Source organism: Cupressus sempervirens, chromosome 3 (genome assembly GCF_028749045.1).
Source record: "Cupressus sempervirens isolate cs-2001-9-10 chromosome 3, ASM2874904v1, whole genome shotgun sequence".
Classification (NCBI taxonomy): Eukaryota; Viridiplantae; Streptophyta; class Pinopsida; order Cupressales; family Cupressaceae; genus Cupressus; species Cupressus sempervirens.
This window is the reverse complement of record NC_143120.1, coordinates 559,696,575-559,719,480: the sequence shown is the minus strand read 5'-3', so window position 1 is coordinate 559,719,480 and position 22,906 is coordinate 559,696,575. Positions and strand designations below refer to the sequence as shown.

Sequence of the window (22,906 nt, the reverse complement as noted above, 5' to 3'; positions counted from 1 at the left end):
GAACTATTCTCCTCTCCTTCATTTGGCAGTGATCTAAATTATCCTTCAGGTCTGGCTTGCAATGTGATATTTATAGTGGTTGCTACAATGATTTCCTTCGACAGCTAGGTTGAATATCTAATTATTTTATTTCTAAACTGACTCTTTGTTTTGAGCTATGACTCAAAATTATCTTCATTTGAACGGAGACTTCATTCCATAGCTGCAGCTCAACTCTTCAACAATTGAATATAGCACCGACCAAATTTCACAGAAATCATGGTTCCTCTGTATGTCCACAGCCTGAGTCAATTTGGCCTTGTTCAATGTTCTTCATGGTTAGCCTCAAGGCTATAGATTTACTCTCAGACTTCTATAATAGTAGCTATGATTATTAGCTTCAATGTTTTGACATCAGCACTCCCCAGATTGTTAACTTGGCTCTGATACCAAAATTACGAGCAGTCAGAATAATAACACTCGGAAAATATTCTTGAGATAATGTAATGGTGAGAAATCAGAAATATAACATTCATAAATCTCTGTTTATTTAGCGAACACTTGAAATTATACAATGACATATGTGTCTGGCTTTTTCCCGTGACTCCTCTGTCTTTTGATTGAAACATTGCTTGGTTTTATAACTAAAAGTAAGCCAAATTGGGCCTAGAACTGATAGGACTTATCTCCTAGTATTTAGCAAAATCAAAACCTAATCTTAAACTATCCTAACCATACTATAGAAAATAGGTTGTCACTTATTTATTTACTAGTTATATATTTTTGGCAGTTACAACAATCCCTCTGTTTATGCACAAGCATCACTTTCATTGAATTTGGATGTAGGATCCCTACGATGAATGGCATGCTTCATCTATCCAAGCATTGTATCAAATTTCTCATAAATCTCCCCACCCAAGACTAGGAGTTTATATGAACATATCTTATCAGTCATTCAATAGGTAAGATGATGGAGCAAATATATCTGCAATTGTAAACAAGTTACGAAAAATAAATTTTCAAAAATAATGAAATATTCAGATCACTGAGGGAATGCTATTCCTAATAATGAAAATAGCTTCCAAGTTAGCAAGACTAAAACTAAACTTTTTAAATGTAATAATAAAATTAGCAAATTTACCTCACTATAGCGTCCATCGATCATCACTTTTTGAGTTACACTAGAACTCCTGTTTTTCCCAGGTATGTCTAAGGAATCAAATACTATACTTATAATTTATCATGATAAATTAAGTACAATACTATGATCAAAGTCATCAATTCCTATCATATCTAATAAAAAAAAACATCATATATCTATGGTTATATAACATGATGTTAAGTAATTGTAACATAAATAGATGTTGCACAAAAAACGATGGTCATATACAAAAACTATTCCCATCCATGTCATCCTTCCATCCACCTGATAACTTTATCCTCCCAGATATGTTGTTCATTGGGGCATGCCCTCACAGTAACAGGTACCTGCTAAGGAGTTGAGGGTGTGTCAGCAAGGGAATAGCTATTACTGGAGCCTTCGTTGCTCTATCTTGCCTCTCTCTCTATTTATTCAACAAAGCCATTATGTTTTCAAGAGTAGTCTCGAATTGAGTTTTTTCCTCTATATGTCTGAACCACGTGTGCTTGTCTGCTGAAAAGTAAATCGTAGCTAGCACTTTAGAGAAGGCTCTAGGATAGTTGCAGAAAAGATCTTAGTGGAGAAAAATAAGAAATGGTTTTAGATCTAAGTTATTTCTTGAAATGCTAGAAACTAAGATTTGCATTGGCATGCTTTTAGAAAAAAATAGTTACTCCATACTGCATATGAAAAATTGATTTAATATTTGTTCTGGTCCTCTATGAATGAATTGTTTCAAACCCCAAATTTTGTGATTGTATGTATGAGTCCACATTTAGACGCTTGCCTATTATTTAAATTTCAAGTAAATACTAAAAATCAAATAAAGTTAATGAAATGAAACAAAGTGCACCATTATGAAAATAGAGAATCATTATGGAAAAAAAATACTATTAATATATCTCTGTAACAGATTGAAATGAAGAAAAAGATCAAAATCAAGTTACATCTCTACTCAACAGGTATGAAAAGACATATAGAAGCCTGTCTGAACCCCTGTATTGTAATAGTTTTAAATTTACAGTGCAATAAAGTTAGTTTGACTAATGATCATGATGATTTTATGCTAGTCATGGTTATTTTTCTGTTCATGAACATTTCTTTGCATGAGAATGGATTCGAAGGGCTCATCAAATGATTGGTCATTTAGAATGGAGAATTACGAATCTTTTGAGCCAAGTTTGATTGTAGTCATGGAATAGAATGAAAGATCCAATTGATTTTACAAAATCTGTGCGGAACCCATGAACAGATATGGTTACAAAGGTTTTGTACATCTTTCATATTAACCATTGGAAAATTTGAATCTTGGAACATTTTGAAGTAGACTCATTATACTTTCCAATGAATTTGATGGCAATGTCAAATGTTATGTAAGAATGGCTTGATGCCCCAGTGGCTTAAAACTATAAAATTTTGATTTTTTTTGACAGTAAATTTGGGTCTCTGTATCGGGAATGTAAATCTGAAATGAACCGTTGGCTTTCCCTCATTTTTGGACATGTTTTTGCAAACCCAATTTTCCACCCTTCCACCAAAGTGATTTAAAAAATAATGTCTGGTGCGAACATTATTGTTGGCAGAGCACGAGTCTATTAAAACTATAAATGACAGTCACCTCAATGGAGGATAGTCAGTAGATATATTGACTATTGTCTGTGTGACTAACTACTATTGTCAAAACGTTTATTTGGAAGTTGAGAGGAGCATTAGAAATGTTCCTTAAAGGGTGTAAGGATACTAATGGTACTATTAGAAAACAATATTTTAAACTTGTTGCCAACAACCTTATGGGTTTGATAGAGGTCTCATAACAAATGGGGTTATTAGCCTTGTATGACAGGTGGAAGAAAATGGATTTAAGAAACTGTAAAGTTTGCTGATGGCTGAAATTTTATGTCAGCATTATGATAATGGGTAAGTTAATTGATTTATGATGGTAGTGGAAGAACTTTATTAGTTGACAATGAACTTGTTCCTTGTGACACTATAATGAATTTTTTTTATTGTTGGCGGTGATCTCATTGATTTGCAAATGACATCAAGACTGTTTGTGAATTAACCTTGTATGATAGATCAAGATCCATAAACAAAAAAAAATGAACAATATATTGCTTGCAGTTGTCCATGATATGGCCTTGCATTTTGAGTGAATTAGTTGGGAATTAATTCATTGAACGGTTCCTTTGTTCTTTATAATAATTCTAATCAATCTATTGACTGCATTTGCAAATTGTCAGTGAGTAAGGTCTTGATGTAAGTGACACAGTTCAACTGTTAATGAATACCAGTATATATCGCTGATAGCAACCTATTGGTTTATCGAGGCATGATTGGATTGCCTCTATGTAATAGTCTCTTGACCAGTTTTGTGAAACTTAGAGAATGAAATACTAGGAAGGATTAAATGGTAATGATTTTGTGTTGCAGGAAGAGGGCCAATAGGTGGGTTGTGGTCACAAGGCCTAACAGGGCATGAAGTTGGACTCTAATATAGATGTCAAAACCTGAGCTAATGTGTTCTTGAATAAATTCTTTGAGGGAAACATGATTCTGGTTTCTTATTTGATCCTTGATGGAAGGATTAATGGGTTTTTGGTACTTTTGAGTCAATGATTATGATGTTACCTTGAAGAGATGGAAGTTTGATCCATTTTCTAATTGGATCAAGAATAGATCCTAGTGTTTGGTTGTTGGAATATGATGTCAAATGCATCTAAGATGTTAATATGATGGAAGGATATGTGGATAAACAAGACCCTTGAAAGGTGAAGAAGTTTTCCATGCTGCTCTACATCAATTATAATGATAGTTGTTTTTAGTTGTAATTTACATTGTTGTAGAATCCAATAATGTTCTGATTTAGTTGATGTGATAATGACAGGTTGAGCCTTCCTCCCAGCTTCATGATCATTGTCCAATTTCATTTGGTAGATTTCAGGTCAAATCACTAACATGGGAGGAATGGTCATTCTTTCCATAGAATAGTTGTCTAGAAGAGGTGCGAGGATTCTCAACACCAAACTTAGTTGCCAAAAGAAAGCACACTTTGAAGTGCACTACAAGAGAATTGCAGCCTAGAAGGCTTTGCAAGAGTAGGAAGAGCTTGCTCAAGAACGACAAGCATTGAAAAAGGCATGAGCAACCAGATTTTCATTGTCAGGATAAAATTAACAACTTGAATAAAAGTCATGACCATCATTTTTCGGAATATTTGAATAGTTTGCAGACTTAAGAAGAAAATGGCATCATTAGTGAAAACCCCAGTAATGACAATTCTACATATTTACAGGCTTCTGAAAAACTAAATGGGGCTATTGTTATTAGAACTATTGATTTTGATGACCTGTCCATTACTCATAATCATGAACACGTTATTTTACATAAATGTAAATACAAAAAATGACTTCCAGCATGAAGCATTGCTTGGTGAGAATCAAACTGTGAAGAATGAGACACAAGTACTAGAAGACAGCGATAAAGTTGTATTTAAAAGCCAAATTAATGGTCTAATGTTGACTGCAGTGACATAATATGTAGTAGCTAAACTTGTAAAACATCATTTTGGAGAAATAGGAGGAATAAATAGGATCTTAGAGGAAGTTGAGGAGAAGAACGCAACTTCCAAAGAAGTTGGGAATAAAATGAAATTTGACCCCAAACCTCTGTTACTAAGTGGAGCAACACAAGTAGGGATATCCAGGAAATTGAAGAATTATTGGGGGTTTGGAAGAAATACAGGAGAAAAAGATATTTTATACATGCCTATATAGTTTCTAAGAAACTAAAACAATGGTGTTGACAATCAAAATCAAGAAAATAACTCATGGCTCAACCAAAGAAGTTGTATCCTTTTCACCACCTTCTTCACCATCAATCCACACAAGACCAAAAGAAACAACAGTAGATATGGGTAAAACTCATACCAAAGTATCATTAAATTTATCTACAACTAGCTACCAAATCGATGGTTCAGGATGCTTTTCTAGTTCATTCTGAAGGAAAATGTGTTATTAACCATGAAAATAATACTTTCATTGTCCATCCAGATTTATTTATATCTGGATCTAAGGTATGGATCTTCCTCTCATTATGTTTTATTAATATCTCTTCCAAAATGAATATCATACATAGTAGGAATATAATTGTTATCATAACCTTATATTTAGGATGAAGCTCCATTTTTATGTGTTCTTTTGTCAATTTGAAGTGTCATTGTTGGGAACTATTTACAGGTAGGACCTAGTTTCAACTGTCCAAGGCGAGCAGTTTTAAATGAAAGGATAAAGATCTTTGTACTTGCACTGATGGGAACCATGCTGCACTAGATTTTGTAGGTATGTATTAGTCTTGTAGGCTTCTTAGCTTCCACAACCTTTTTGATTCTCAGATATTACCATGAAAGGAATTTGCATGGAAATTGGAAATAGATACTACTTACCTTTTTGACTAATTATGCAGATACGATTATTTCATCAAACTCCAATCAAAAAATTATAAGAACATCAAGCAAGAACTGTATTGCAAACATATATTGATAGCATATGTTCTATAAGAGGTATGTAATGAATTCTACCGATTAAGGCATCAATGGGTAATTATTTTTGAAATTAGAAACTAAAAGGTGCACATGTTCATATCTTAGATTTCTAGATTTTGATGAGACTTTTCTTTTATTACTATTTATTAGTGTTGATAGGCGAATGTTGGGGTAAGGAATATACTAGATTGATCTTGGTCTATGTCTCAATGTTGTGCAATATAAGGATTATTTATACACTTTTCCACATCTTCCAACTACAGACACTTGATAAATAATACCTTCTAATAGATCCCTCCTATCTCAAAGAATCCATTATTTTTATTGACAGTGTTCATTGAAATGGCATCAAATTTGTTTCTCATGAATCACCTTGTATATTCCACGCCCTAAGAAGGATCTTTACACTTTAGAAGTCATAAAAATGTTTTCTTATAATTCATTTAGATAATGAAATGAAAGTTAATGATGATTGTCACTGTTATAATGTTTAGCCAGCCATGACTGTGGTCAGATAATCAGTCATTAAAGGCCTATAAAAAATATCAATCGAAAGTTCTTGGCATAATATTTTGGTCCATTAGAATCTCCTCCTATCATATTTATCTCTTAGGAACTCTTATATGAAGCAAACACTATCAAAATAATGATATTTGTTGTTATAATCATAAAAACCCAACATAGTCATGCTAGGGCCCGAAGGATCATCTATGCATACTCCATAATTGTACATCTCTAAGTGATAATTAGAATACAACTTGTTGGCTTGTTTTGCTATGTGCAAGCACTTTCAATACATTTTTTAACAAGAACATCAGAAATTGACTGGCAAGATAAACAATTTTATAGTTGACAAATAATTTCCATAAGCAATGCAGTCTGAAAAAATTACCCATCTGGTTGTTGTTAAGGTAATGTTATTTCAGGTAGGAGGCACTACATAAACATTGAACTGTAGTATATCATAAGATCTTACCAATAAATTTTCTGCTTAAGACTATTGAATGCATGTTTGTTATCTAATTCCTCAAGGAGATACTAGTTTGCAGTGTCGGCACTGCTTTAAGTATGCCATATGTTAACCGTTCTTTTATTTTAAATGTTGTTGTTTTAGACCCATGATTTTATGTTTGGATATGTTATTAATTGACGCAACAAAGTGATCCTCAAGAAGCTATGAAATAGATAAAACTAACTATTTTTTGAGTCACATGTTAATTATATAAAGTTAAACCATAGCTTGCCTGCTAATCCAAATGTTGCTCTCTATCCTTTTCCTTCCTTCTCAAACATATTTCATCATTCTTACCTTATGGAGTCTGTTTCCACTACCTCCACCATTAGCTCAAAGGTGTGTCTAACCTCATCCATTTCTTCTAAATTTAAGGTAAGTTTCCTTTTTCTAATTCTTTGAGAATATACATAAACTAGAGCTTTTAAAAACATTGCCTTTTGGAAGATAAATTTATATATTTAGTGCTGATCCTAGTGGTAGCTGGAACCTCTACTGCAACACAATCGTGCCACGTTTGACTTGTCCTAGTCCAGAGATTATTGAGGCTTCAAATGCATTTTTTTGTAGTAGATTAGGGAATCTAATTGTCGGTTGTATAAAGGTCTTTTTCCTTGTGGTCATTCTTCAAACTAGTTTGAACAAGTAATTCACATTCTTTTGACCTAGATGTTCAGCCTTTTGAACTGAGTGACATCTTGAACCTCCATCTACCCTAAAGTCCAAGTGATGGATAACTATGTAATAGTTTGATCTTGTTGAAAGTAAGGAATTTGTTGGATCTAGATTCTTCAGGAGTTGTTCGAAAAGTGATAATGGGTTTCTTTGTGGTTGAATTGCATCTACTTTCACCTTTTAAGAAAACATAAAATTATTGTGTAATGAAGATTCATATTTTAAGCATTGAAGCCTCATTCAAGTAGTTTACAAATATCTTTATGAGTTTGCTTCCTTATAGCAATTGTTTCTCTTTTTTAAAATTAGAAAAGCTTTTAATTCATTTCTAAATCAAATGAGGACCTTGTTTTCATTGATCCTTCGTTTCATACTTAAAAATAAATGATTGATTAATAATACTAGTGCAATTACAATTCTCCATGGCCAAAAGAGATGGTTGATCAAAAGATTAATGCCAACCTGATTTGGAATAGGGAGTAATGAAAAGGTGGAGATTTCTAGCCCAACACCTCATGTTTCATCAAAATTCCACCGCAAACCTAGGTCAACTAGTGGCAAACAAGATCCTAGAAAGGTATTGTTCACTCTTCTTAATGATAAATTTCACCTTCTTTTGTTGCTAGTATCCCTTCTCTATCTTTATTGCAGTATACAATATTATGTGATTTTACCACGCTAACCGATTGAAAGATTAAATAGTAGATTGAGTACTTATCCAATTAAATATTAAAATATCACTAGAGTTAAGACTTCAAGTAAGTAGACAACTATGCAACATTGATGTAGTGTTTTTAATTCATACAACCATTTCTTAATGTGATTGTAGGTGATGGCAAACAAATTATAATTTCTCTCATGCAAATAACACAAATAAAAATACACATCTTGTTATAGATTCCATTTTCATCTAGTTTTATGGTTTACTGAGTGGGCATATTACATTGCTTTATTTTAAATCTGATCTGATATACACATCCAATCTGAATTTGTTTGAGCCTTTGTCTTGCACATTTTCTATATAAATATAGAATCCAATCATGCAATTTATTTTTCACCCGTGCAGATGTTATGATGCCAATTAGTGTATGCTTTTCTGGATCTCCATTTGAGGTAAAAATGTACGGACCCTCTGGATCATTGATAAACAATTAGTTTATTTCTAAGGGTCAAGAATAACAGAGTTTTAGCAAAAAGAATTAAATGCACAAAAAGTACAAGGATGTGCTATGCTCTATGTTTCTTTTGGGTTGTTTTATACTTAAAAAATAACAAAACCACTTTTGAAAGAAGCTGGTTTTTGTTTTATGGTTTAGATAAAATTGTCTCAATAATTGGTGGGCAGTTGCATATGTTAAAATCCAGCCCATTGCATGCAATTTCTACATGGAGACTGTCATCTTTTGAGTACTTCAACTGACATAAATGAATAAGAATGAGTATGCTTGCTGAAATTACAAAACCAATAAGTAAAATGAAATCAAAATTATATTACTTGCTGTGTAAATATTCATCTTATTTTGAATTTTCTCGTATTACAAAGGTGAGTGCCCACTACTGACTTGGGTGTACAAAAATAGAACTAAAGTGCTTTAGAGATGGATTTCTAACACTTTGTTTTTTCTAAAAACATGACATAAAATTGCCGTGCACTTAGAACAAAAAATAGAGATAAAAAGGATAAAACAAACAAAAAAAAATGTCAGATTTGACATGACACTAGTGATTAGATTTAGGAATGTTAATTCTAAATATAAGTGCCCATCTATAGGATAGGTTGTCCAATTAGTTGGGAGTGGTGGTAGTGGAGATGGAAAATCGCTATTGGCATATTCAACGATTCATGTGCTTTATGAGGTCTCCCAATCAGTATTCATGTGCCGTCAGTTAGTGGATCTGGTCTTACTTGATCAAATGGGGCTTACTGGACAGACCAACATACACTCATTAGTTTACTAGCCCTCCTCCATAATTTTGTGTCCAAATTTAATATTAATTACCACTGGGCTAGCTGGTAGAACAATGAAAGATCATAAAAAAGTAAAACTAACACCCTCGCTATGCAAGGAATGTGTTCTTCACCAAATCTAACTTAGCTCAAGCTATCACAAATTTTACTTTTGACAAGGGCTTCTCAAAATGTTTACAACCTTTTGTGGGTGGATGCCAAATAACTGCTGCAATCTTTTGAACTCCATATCCAAAGAACACATATCTACATGCTTGTAGCAATTATGAAATATTGGATAATTAGTAGTATTTAGAAAGCTTTATTTAACTTTTCAATAATTAATCAGTATTCTCTGTTATCTACCTGTCAAGATGGATTGCATCATAACTAGAAAAAGAAGCTTCCATTTATTTACCTCAGTTGAACTAAATGGTACTTTTGCCTATTTCTTGTTGAATCGAGATATCATACTTGATCTCAAGCTGAAAAAAAATCTTCAAGTGCTTACCTAGCATCAACCTCACTTGATCTGTTTGAATCCACAAGGATGCAACATTAAGTCTGTTCCATAGCAGGTCAATTCATAAGAATAGTGACCTTCCAATATCACAGCAAATGTTTTGCAGTGGTCTAATGAACTTGCCTTGGCTCAACCATTAATTGATTCAACTTATTTATAGAAAAGCAAATATCAAGTATATCTAAAAGGATCCACCAAAATTGGTTCTAAAATTTATAGTTGTAATTCTTGATTTTTGTAGCTAGGTCGCATCCCTTCTTAGCCGACTCTATCATGTCCCCATCTCTCAAATAAGATTTAAATAATAATAATAATTAAATTTATAATAATTGATAGAAGTGTATATATTGTTAGTATTAAATTCATAATAATTATTAAATTGAATATATTGTTAGTATTAATAATAGCAACAAAATAATATATTTAATAAATATATTATACTATAAATTCCCTGCCTTTGGCATGGAGATGGAGGATTTTGTTTCAGATTTGATAGTGTTGCTGGTGGAGATCTGTTTATAGTGAAAACAGCAAAGAACAATTTCATTTCAACAGAAAAATTTAAGATAGTTGGGTATAAGTTAAACTATTAAATATTGATGAATAGCTATAAAATTGTATAAGTAATTTTTTCTGTAAAATTCATCTATTTTTCGATTGTTTATGTAAGTTACCAAGTTTTGGAATTATATGCAATGCTCACTTTGGAAGAACACAAGACTTACTACGAAGAAGAAAATGTTTGTGAACCTGAACAGCAGGCAGGGGCTAGATTAGTAAATGTTGACTTTTGGAGAAGTTACTTTTAAAAAGTAGCAGTTTTATACTTTTTAGAAGTTTATGAGTTTATTAGCAATTTGTTATGTTGTCGAGTGCAAACATGTAGCAAACAGATACATAGAAAATTTGTATTCTATAGACATGTACGAAACATATAGATGATTGAATTATTTGTTGTGTTTGTTCAGAAGAACCCAAAAACTAATACACAAGTCTGATTTCAAAGTGGGAGGCAATTTTTGTAAAGTTCATATATTCGACAGCTTGGTTTCGAAAAACTGAAATCCATATGTTTTTCTTTAAATGGGAGAAAGTGGTTTGCAAAATTGTGGCACTCGGTTTTGATATGCATACCATTCCTACAAAGTAGGACTATGTGTGTTAGGGCAATAAAGTATTGTACTATTATTAATGCTATCTATTACTATGCACGTTTGAATAGTGGGAAATGTTTTTATTTTACCTTGGGCGTTACTATCTGAGTTGTCGCAATACTCTTTTGAAGGCTATGTGCTGCGTATGTACCCTGTAAATAGTGAATAGAAGTTAGTATTTTCATTTCATTTGTTTTTAATAAATTTGATTGTTTGTTATGGAAATAGTAAAGAATTGTGTATAAGTACTTACACCTATTGTTTCTCTTGTGGTCGAAGTAATTGTATGGTCCATTGCGAGTGTAAACGTGCCTTGTATCTTGAAGTTGCGCATCATGTAGACTGCTGTAGACATGCTTTCTGTATAGTTGTCAAAGTGGATTTTTGTCAATTCTAGGAAGTAGTCTTGCAAGAGCTTTCCATGTAGACAACATTCAACGATGGTGTCTTCTGTCTCGATGATGCATTGGAGATAAGGTTCAAATTGAAATGTTGTATCTGTTCGACAGTTGGTGCACTGAATCTCAGTTGGATTACTTGCTGTTGATGAGGAGACTATTTGTTGGAGACTATGCAAACTGGCTGGTATGGTGAGCTATGGACATTTTTGCTCTTAATGTTCCTGTTACTTAGAAGCAACACATGTGTCATAAAAAACTTGTTTTTACTTAATCAAAAGAGATGTCATAAAAAGTAATTGATTTTAGTGATCTTTTGAATGTTACTGAATATTTGTAGTTGTTTGTTGTTTTTTGACTTACTTGCAGATTTTCTTTTGTGAGTTTTTGTAGTGATTGTGTTGTGCACTTGTCATTCAAATGGTCTATGTAGGTGGCTTGGCCTGATCTGAGAACTATTGAACCTCGTGGGCCAATCCGGGTGACACTTTTTAGGAGTAGCAACAATGTTGTTGGTGATATTTTTGATCTACATATATTTTCCAAGCTTTTGTAGCTATATGTGTTTGTTTTTGGCACAATGAACTGCAACAACAAAGGGTACTAATGTTAGGGATTGGAGGATGAAAAATGCATAAAAGTGTTGAGATGAATGTTAACGACCAATATTTGTTGCTTAGAATAGCTGTGTCAGATGGCCACTGTCCATCTTTGATCTGTAGGTGGAACTCTGTGGCATTCTATAGATGTGATGTTATGAGGACACCAAGACTGCCAATTGGATAAGTATTCTAAGACTGAATCAGCTACGAAATTTCGGTATTAGGTGAAGGATTTTTTTGTTTACAAACAGTAGCTATTTTTTCAATTTTTGTCTCTGCCTTGAACTAGATGTAGTAATCAGCATCTCCTCTTTCATATTGCAAGTTTTTCTTCTTGATTTCAAATTTTACAATGCGGATGCTTGTTCCAGGAGAAAGCCAATGCAAATATTTGTCGATCAAGGCATTTGTAATGTTTGTTGTTAGTCATTAGACCACTTTTGTCTAATAAATCTATATGTGCAATTGATGTTCTTTGTTTGTTTTGTGCATAGTTCTTGCAAGCTGGTCCATATGTAGCGATAATGTCACCTTCAAACAATGTTGTTGACTGTGTAGTGTAGATGTCAAATATGGGTGTTGTGGAAGTGGCTATCAACTTTTGTCTGCAGTAAAAGGGGGCATATTAGCCTGAAATATATTAGTTGTCATTAATTTATGCCAATGAATTGGAGGTAGAGAGAATCAAAGTAGTATTACTACTTGCCTTTTCTGCCTATTGTCTTCAGGAATCGATGAAGACCCTTTCTTTTGTTTTGTTTCCATTGTCCGCAGTGCTAAAGCTATAGTGAACATGCGATGGTGGTTACATGACTAAGTGTAATCTATGAGATGATTGTGGTGAGTGATACAATGATTTATGGAGTTCAATGCTAGAGCTGAAATTGGACTGCAGTCACGAAATGGTCAGTCCAAGATGTGTCAAGAATAGTGGCTCTTGTGATTTGCATCTATGTTATGCATCCAAATATGGTTGAGGTTTCTTCCTGTTTGTGTTGTTCTTAGTTACAGGTGTCAGATTGTGTTGTTGCATAAAATCAAAGAATTGGGATTGTTTTCTTGTTGTCTTTAGTGTGTCGATGTTGAAGTTTCCCGTAATTCCTAGTTTTGAATATTTTGGTAATATAGTAGTGATGCTTTTTATGAAAGTGAATAGTTCATTCATTGATGCAGTTGGTGTCAGATAAACATTTGCAATATGCAGGAATGTTTCCATGTAACAAATGTCAATTGTTGTTGATTTGAGCTGTCTTGTTGCAAATGTTTCTATTTTTTGTACTGTGGTAGTTTTGGTGCAGCATGTCAGTAGTCCATGAATAGCATATGCAGGATAGAAGCTGATTTTTTCATTGAGCAGTGACAGTTGGTCAATGTAAATAGTTCTTGTTTCTTGCAGACAAAGAACAATTGCAATATGCAAGTCGTAGTCGTGGTCTATTTCCTAGGCATGCAGTTGAAAGCTTTTGGTATTTAAGGTACATATTGTGATGGTGGTTGATGATGTAGGATAAAGGCTATAATTTAGTGACCATTGTGACGATGCTTTGAGGCGTTGCATTTCATCTTCAACTTTTTTTTACAACTCAAAATTATTATGTTGTAGTTTGTTAATCAAGTACAATTTTTCAATTCTCTTACGTGAGATAGAGCAGTGTAAGCAAGACCATGTTGATAGACTTTAGCGGGCTCGAAAGCAACCGCTTCCATTGTGAGGCCTTGTGCTCTATGAATAGTTCTTGCAAATGCAAGTTGTATAGGCACACTAGTACATTTGCACTTGTTTTTCTACTAAAATTTTCAACCAAAGCTATGATTCCATCTTTTTTGTTATTTCATCCCCGTGTTGGTCAAAATTAAATGCATAGGAGGATTTTATGCCCAAGTTGGTCGAAATTTCGACCAACTTATGTTTTCCCAAGTTGGTCGAAAATTTCGACCAACTCGGGTCATAACAAAAAAAAGATGTGTGAACACTAGTGGGAAATGGTGTCGGTTGCCCAATCTGGATCAACGGATTCTTCCAATAGCCAACATATGCATCACAAATGGGGAGATGAAGTAGAAGAACAAATCCCCTATCAAGACTTTAAAAAGAAAGTCAAAGGAAATAAGGGTTTCGACAGTAGTCCACAATGGGTTCTTCACAATGGACGATGGGAATATCGCCTCTGGAGAGGACCGCAGAAGCACAAAAGTGGAGATGGAGTAGAAGAACAGATCCCTTTTCAAGACTTCAAGAACCAAGCTGAAGGTAAAAAGGGTTTTCACAGTAGTCCGCAATGGGTATTTCACGATAGATGTTAGGAAAATTGAATCTGGAGAAGGCCGCAGAAGAATCATAGGAGTACCACGCACAAACCCTTTTGGGATTCATATGGCAGAGTAAGCAGGAGAGCGGGGTCATCAAGACACTACTCTCCAAGAAGAGATAGAGATTGTCTCTTGCAAGAATTTCAAAAGACAAGAAGATCTGTATCATCAAACATGTGGAGCTCCCCTCTCTTCAAACAAGTCTATAAATTTGAAGGAATACCCCATGTAGTCAATATATCAAGGGATTTGATAGAAGATAACACCCATGATCTCCAAGCATGGGCCCTCATTTGTAAGATTTGGAACTACAGCTTGCCAGAAGATGTGGTTTCAAAATGGGTTCTCACAAACTGGATAGGGATTTCCAAATGCTTTTGCGTCGATAACACCAAGGTACCTTCGTTGTCATATTCCAAGACTGTCAGATCCGAGATAAGACTCATCAATTTAAGGGTTGGTTCATTGAGGGATTTGGCATTTTCACTCAGGTATGGCACCCACACTTTTCCCCGTGCAAGTTGCATATCCCTTCCCTTCCAGTTTGGTTTTCTCTTCCATCTTTACCTCTAGAATATAGGAAAGCTACTGTTCTGGAGGAATTAGGTAACTCTTTGGGGGGTTTTTATTAGGCATGATCTTACTTGGACAGAGTAACTCTTCCACCTTGTGTTCTTATGGATTTTAATAAAGTTTGGCCCAAGAGGATTATCTTGAAATCTATGCATGGAGACTTTCTACAAGATCTGAAAATTGATGATACAGATAAGGTAAAGGAGAGACAGTTAAATTTGGGCCATTTTGCTTCCCAACGTCTCACTGGGACAATTTCAGAAGATAAGGTGTGTTCGGATTTCTCTTCCTCACCCAATAGATTCGCTATTCAGAAATCAGACAGGGTTGAATGACAATTTGTTCCACATGTCAGAACTGCATGACAACTTTGGTGTTCCCATTCTGGGGTCCTCGTGTTTAACTATTATCAGTTGTTAGAAGTTTTCTACAGACGTATGCTACTGATAATTCAATTATCAATTTGTTGTATAGTGTTCCATTCACATGTCTTTCAAACCTCCATCTTTTTATTGAAACAAGGTATGCTTTCTAAAGTATACGTTACCTGTAAAACATGATCATGGAGCAGAAGAGATTTTAGTGCTGCACAAAGAGAGCATGATTGATCTGCATTCAGAACACTGAACAGGGATTGTTGTGTGCCCATGCAACTCCAGATGCACTGGGTCTCTGCTATCATAGTTCAAAGGAGTTTTCAGAAAAATATTAGAGACAATTAAATTTAAAATTTTATTGTGTTATCTTCCATGAGTATCTATTCCAAACTTGAATTATTTTTTAAACAACCATGCTGCTTAAAATCGTGTTTACCTGCAAGACATTCACATTCAGCAGAAAGATTTTAAAAGTTTAGAAGTTTGACATTAAGATGAATGCATGGCTGGAACTTCTATTCTCCATTATTGCTTGACATCATTTTGATGGGTTTAGAAGTTTGACATTAAGATAAATGTATGGTTGGAACTTCTATTCTCCATTATCGTCTGAGATCATTCTAAAGGAGATATGATGCAAGGTCCCACTAGAATGTCCCGTATTTGGACCCCCAGAATGTCCACAACTGATGGGTTTAGAAGTTTAGAAGTTTGACATTAAGAAGCTTTGAGACCCCAATTGAGACCCCCAAATCACCTTGCCAACTCACGAGGGTCACTGTTCAAAAGGCAATTAATTAGTTTGGAAACAGTCAATTCATTTAAGCAGCAGCTGTTTGACTTTTGTAATTGATCTTAAATCATAACAGCAGAAGATTTATGACTAAATGAGTCTTACTCATCTCAGTGTTAGTTGCATTTGCTTTAGTATTAGCGATGCAACAAACTTGGGCAGTTGAACTTAGTAGCTCTAAAAGCATGTGTAGTAGGTTAAGATATGGGCAACCTTAACTTGTATGTTGATGCACGGTAGTAGTTTCAATATTGTTCCAGTCATTATAAAATGCAATAGATGTTAATCTTGCAGAATGAATACTAGATCAGATTTGAGTTGCACCTTGGATTTCTAGGCATATTGCATGTATTATGAGTTAAGTTGAATTTACATTTTCTCGCTTTGTACAAAAAAATCTAATGTATATTGTGATGTCAACATAGAAAGTCTATTATAGTTATTGTTTTGTACGATTGCAGTTAAAGACACAAGTCAACAAAATTCCTGTTGATGTACTTTGTTGGATTAAGTGAAAAGTTAGTAATCAATTGTATTTGCCAACTTTTAATAAAAGAAATGAAGTAATGGCTGGACTGCATTTAATATGACTGTTTTCTATCATTTATTGATGATTTTTTCCCCTCATTTATTGACAGCATTTTTTATGACTTTTCCCTGTCATTGGTTAAAACTAAGGATGAAAGATGCAGGATACATATAAAAAAAATTTGAATTAAGTGCAGCATAATCCTAATCAATAGCATTGTCCTAGTAATGATGTAATAAATACCTGTCATATGGATTCTTTAGAACATTATATGGATTTTTCTAATACAGCTATACAGATAAAAATTTAACTAAAAAAGAAATAGAGTTCACTCTTATGTGCAACTCCTCTTTCAGCCTGAGGGTTGGCTGTGACAAATGATCTAGTACCATTTTGAAAGCACTTCAAATTTTAAATGGCAAAGAACAGTCCACAACAATTGAAGTTGAAATGGGATATCTTAACTGCATGGGTTTAAGAACACTTTTTAATTTAGAGAGAAGCTTGTGCATTTTTAGCTAAATCTCTTATGATATTTTTTGTTTGGCATTTCAAAGTGGACACTTATTGATCACTTTCTTTATTTTGTAGGTACTTGATGAAACAAGCGATGAACCTTCTTGGGGTCCACATGGGACGGTTATGGCTGAGATTGCTCAGGCTACAAGAAATTTGTAAGACAATCTTTAGGGTTTTGCATCAGAACTCACACACAGACTTACATTTCTTTTTGGCAGTCATCCAACAAATAATGGATAAAGCAATTTGTATTTGATGCAGCAACGAAAGCCAGTTGGTTATGGGTGTTCTCTGGAAAAGGGTTAGTGACACCAATAGAAATTGGCATCATGTTTACCATAGTTCAAAATACTTGCGATTAATCGTAAAAACCGCGATATATCGCGAGATGCCCACGAAAACAATAAAAACACCCAATAAATCGGCACCGATATTATTGAAAAATCACGGCATTAAATCCCAGTTAAAATTGCAATATATTGTTTAAAACGCGAGTTAAAATCGTTTGCTACGGTCAACACAAAATGCCAAAAAAATTAGGTTTTCGCTGGATGATAGAGTCATGTATTTTCGTGTCTTAGGTCATTCGCGATTTCGTTTGTGTTTTCGCAATTTCTTGCTGATGATTTCTTAGCTGCGGATCTGCTAATGATTTCTTCTTGCCGTGGATAGGGCTGCGGATCTTCAAACTCTCCGTGATTTTAATTTGTCTGTCTTCAAACCTTCAAAATCAACGGCGTCTTCAAAGTCTCTCACCTTAAAAATTGACTGCATCTTCTATTCGACTGGTCTTTGTCGCATTCAAATGTTCTACTTGTTTTTTGGTATACGATTCTAGTAGTATATTAAATTGTTAATGATTAATCTACTAAGTTCCTCTTGCTATAAGTATAAATTACTGTTTATCTTAAACTTTGAATGATATATGGTGGATATCTCAATTTTCAAATTATTATATATTCTACAAATTTGGTGTATGTATGCGTTTTTCAGCATATTTTAAGAAATTTTATATTTTCAAATGTTCGATAAAAGTGCTGATTTATTGCCGAATTTTTCGTCGAGTTTTTGTCGATTCCGAGTTTTTCAAAATTTTTGGGTTGGTTGAGATATTGCCGATACCGAGTTTTTAAACTATGATGTTTACAAGGTAGATTGCTCTAATCCTTCTTTGGCAGTTAGTAATTTCAAGCTGCACATATATTTGGTTCATGCCAAAAGTCAACAACAGTATATGACCTGCCTGAGCTGACATTTGTAATTTTGAAAAACATGCTTTTTTTTTTGTGCAATGGAAGTGTTCCTTTTTTCATCTTCTGTCAAAACTACAAAATTGATTTTGTTCTCATCTTATGGCACCTTTGTAGTTGTAAAACATTCTATTACGAAACTCATCTTTTGTCATTTCAAGGCATTGACTATTCTGGAATATCTTGTGGCAAATGGATCTGAACGTGTTGTTGATGAACTATTGGAACACACCTTCCAAATTTCGGTATAAGACCCCCCAAGACTGTATGTTTGTTGGCTAGGAAACTTATAGCGGCCAACTAAAACTAATTTACTTATATGTTTGATTCTTGCACTATTCTCTACTATATATTGAATATTTCTAGGTTGTTCTATTAAAATATTTGAGATTGATGTTTTAGCTATGAGATTGATAGTTGAAATTTTCATTGATTAGACACTTCCAAATTTTGAGTTTGTTGAACCAAACGGAAAGGATCAGGGAATCAATGTCAGAAAGAAGGCTCAGAATATTCTTTCTTATCAATGATAAAGATAAAATATGAGAAGTGAGACAAAAGGCAGCAGCCAATAGAGATAAGTAAGTGGCTAAGTAGTTATTGGTTTCTTTCAAAATTAACTATGAATAAAATAATTGCTTGATGAGCTTACTCTTATATTTATATACGTGTAATGCAAACATAATATATAATTCTGTTAGGTATGGCGGTCTATCTTCATATGAAGGATACAGGCCTAGTTCATACTCAAAGTTTGGTGGTGGATACCATGGTGATCAATATGATGATGATCGCTATGGAAGTCAGAATGGTAGCAGATCTGATAGTAGTTCTAGTCAAAGAAAAGATGATTATGCTTACAAGTACAAAGACCGAAATCTCAATGGTCAAGATGGTGATGCTCTCCACAACAAAAGCATAGATAAATATGAAGACGATGACTTTGCAAGAATCAGGGACCACAATGATGATAGATTTGTCTCTAAAAAGGAGTATGATGATGAGGATAGCTATTTTTCAAGTTGCTTTTCCTATGCATTATATTCTTTTTTTTTATTTGGCTTGGTTCTCAATTTTATTTCACAAAAATATTTACATGAATCAAAATGGTGTCTAATTGATTTTCTATTCTGAAGCTTAAGGTTCATGCAAACAAATTGATTGCATGGTGTAAACATGTTTGTTTTGCAGTATTTTGGTAAATGTTTCAATATGGTTGAACCATTTGAAATGATTACAAGTTTGATCTTTTTTTATTTGAAATTTTAATCAAATTGGCATTACATGTTAAGATTAATATCCTCTAAATTAGTATTAAAATGGTGTTGCATTTTATTGTGAGAACTTAGAAGCCCACTTCAGAATAACTTTTATGCCAACCGAAATACCAAGTAGGAAGGCTAATATGCAGATACACAAAAATTTAAGATTCATGCATTTTTGAGATCAACTATAGATGTCACTACAACTTTTACAAGTTATAGAGACCAAAGCAAGTTTTAGTATTTTCTCTTTGCCCAGAGAAAGTCACTTTTTTCTGCAATTGGGGAAACTTTTCTTAATAGGTTGTTTGGTAGAAGAGTCATTTGGCCTGGTCAACAAGGTACCTTTGTAGCTCACCAGGTATAAGGGCTTACTTCTATAAAGGCATTGTGCTATTTTTGAACTAAGTATCCTCAATTTAGTTACCTTTAATTATTTAGATAGTTATGAAATTCGCTTCTGGATTCAATTGTGTGTATTTTTAGATAGTTACGATGCTAAAAAATAAACACAATTGAATCCAGAAGCAAACTTCATAATCTTCAATGGATTGTGGAAATCTGATATTATTATTTGGATAGTTTCAATTTGTTTTAGCTTGTTTGATGGAAAGGAAATAGTCACTTTCATGATATCTTCTTAGCTATCTGAGTTGGCAAATATTGATTGTTAGGTAATAGTACATGCACTGACTCCTAATTATTTCAAATATTGTGAAATGCTATATATTTATCATGGTCATGTAATTGGTTTTTGTTCTTATTACAAGTCAGAAGAAGATATAAGGTTTGCTTAAGTTCTATGTCTCTTGCAGCCTAGATCTTATCAGGGAAATGAGTACTCAATCCAAGTAGGTGAATATGGGGACTTCCATTGGTGTGATATTAGTAGTCTGTTTCCTCTGCTATATCATATGGCATAGAAAGTGTTATAAGGACTGAGCAGGAATATTAAAAGTGGTATATCACTTCCCATTCTTGTTAACAGCATTGGTTCAAGTACAATACTTTTAGAGTCTGTAATGATCATGGAGCAACTCTAGCATCCAAACAAAATGGCCATTCAACTTGGTGGGGAAAACATGAAAAAGATTTTGTCTCTTCAGCCTCTCGGATTCCAAGATACTCATACAAGGATGTCGTGTTTTGTAGGTTTTTGTTCTTATTACAAGTCAGAAGAAGATTTAAGGTTTGCTTAAGTTCTATGTCTCCTGCAGCCTAGATCTTATCAAGGAAATGAGTACTCAATCCAAGCAGGTGACTATGGGGATTTCCATTGGTGTGACTGTTGGCGTGATATTAGTAGCCTGTTTCCTCCGCTATATCATATGGCATAGAAAGTGTTATAAGGACTGAGTAGGAATATTAAAAGTGGTATATCACTTCCCATTCATTTTAACAGCATTGATTCAAGTACAATACTTTTAGAGTCTGTAATGATCATGAAGCAACTCTAGCATCCAAACAAAATGGCCATTCAACTTGGTGGGGAAAACATGAAAAAGATTTTGTTTCTTTAGCCTTTGGGATTCCAAGATACTCATACAAGTATGTCATGTTTTGTATTTTAGATTTGTACATTGTGTCTGTTGATGGGCTTCATACTTGACATACTTTTCATTTGATCTCTGTTTGCAGACTATCTTTTATTAAATATAAAATGTATTTATTTCACCTACTTCATACTTGAGTTGCTTTTGATTTGGATTTTGTACATAGCTTTTCTTTCATCAAATATTCAATGCACCTTTTGTTAGCTTTTTCATCACTGGTAGTATTGTACAGCTTGTTAAAAACGCTTAATGGTGCTAGAGCACCTAAGCTATAGGAAATCAACATGAAACATTATGATATTTTAAGTCCAAAGAGGTTGTTCACGATGCGATAAGATTATTTAGTCATAAATCCTTTTAAATCCAAATGTAAGGATATGCAAGTCAAAGTTGTAAAGTTCTCCTAATAGGTCCTGATTGTGATTAGAAGGCCATATTTGTATGAAAGAGCCATGGAAGGGTAACTGTAAAAGTCAATTATAGTCCATTTTTTATGTGTTTGGAAGATTCTTGCAACAATTTAAAGCCATTGTGTCAAGAATGTAAAAGCTGTCCAAAAAGTTGTAAAATGTAGCTTTTCAAAACTTGCTAAAGTTGCAAAACCTTGTAACCGTTGATTGCTGCAATTCTATGATTGTGTCTTCACGAGAAGCCATTGATCCAAGACTTCAAGTACTAAAACTAACTCATTCATCAAGTTAAATCAACAAAAAAAACAAGGAACAACAACAAAAACCTTTGGATGAGCATGTTGAAACCCATTGATGTACATGCCTGTAGTTTAGCTTTCATTGCCTTCCAACTAGTTTTTGTTGAAAAGTAGGAGATATTTTCCACAACGTGATATTGCTATCAGGATTTAACTCATTGATGTACATGGCACTAGTTTGGCTTTCATTGCTTTCCAGCTATATTTTGTTGATAAGTAGGAGATATTTTCCACAATGTGATATATGGAGTACTTGTCACAGGCTGCACGGATACCAATCTACAAGTGGATTCCCTCAAGGTTTCCAGAACACATGCATAGCCATCTTGAAACTATGCTCTTAGGGTTTCCAAAATCCATGCCTTAGGCTCTCTTGGGATTCACCCACCTTGCAAGGAATTACTCCAGCCATACCCGACAACCTACCCGTAATTAAAAGCGGCTATTAAAAACACTAAGGTACAGGATCTGAATATATCAACTTCAAATAGATTCTAAATGTATCCATGTATGTATGTGTTTATGTATATGTTTATATATTTCTGATTTATCAATATAAACTGAGATCAATACTATATCTTATGAACTGGATTGTGTATTTGCTCTTAGCCTTATTAGCTTTCAAATACTACATTTTGTAAAGCAGTACTGAGGTGTACTCTTGCTGTTACACTTTTGCTTCCAGCTGATGAATAATCAATCACTCACAGGTCTGTGTATGCAATCTGAATTCTTATTTTAAATCGCTAATCTCTTATTCATCCCCTCCATGATGTTTCAAGCTCCCTTTTTTTATATCCCCTTAGAGATACCTCTTTTCAGATAGTCACAATCTTTCAATTAAGTTAGATCTTCTCCTCCTTAGTTACCATACCCCTTTGAAGACTAATTAGTATGCATCATTTGGGATATAACATGGTAATCACACTCTTTGGGGCTGACAGTGTTAATTGCATGATTAAGTTATAAACTTCTACTTGCATGGGAATGCATCACAATATGTCGATGACCGTTTCTGAATAAGAATAGGTAATGTCCATACATAATTCCTCTTATATA

The 22,906-nt window shown here is 33.9% G+C and overlaps 2 long non-coding RNA genes across 3 annotated transcripts in view; both read right to left on the bottom strand.

The window, feature by feature from the left end:
- Positions 1-1,074: 1,074 nt before the first annotated feature.
- The window catches only part of LOC149567646 (uncharacterized), a 93,781-nt gene continuing 71,949 nt past the window's right edge, over positions 1,075-22,906 (bottom strand). The window contains exon 4 of one of the 2 annotated variants that reach the window (XR_016361646.1): positions 1,075-1,633. This is a non-coding gene — a long non-coding RNA (uncharacterized LOC149567646). Of the gene's footprint in view, positions 1,634-8,110; positions 8,480-22,906 lie in introns of those variants that run through there. The other variant, XR_016361645.1, reaches the window with a different exon arrangement.
- On the bottom strand, positions 11,065-15,516 carry LOC149567647 (uncharacterized). The gene is made up of 3 exons (XR_016361644.1): positions 15,403-15,516; positions 11,226-11,594; positions 11,065-11,124 (listed from the first exon to the last, which is right to left on the bottom strand). It is a non-coding gene; the product is annotated as an uncharacterized LOC149567647 (long non-coding RNA).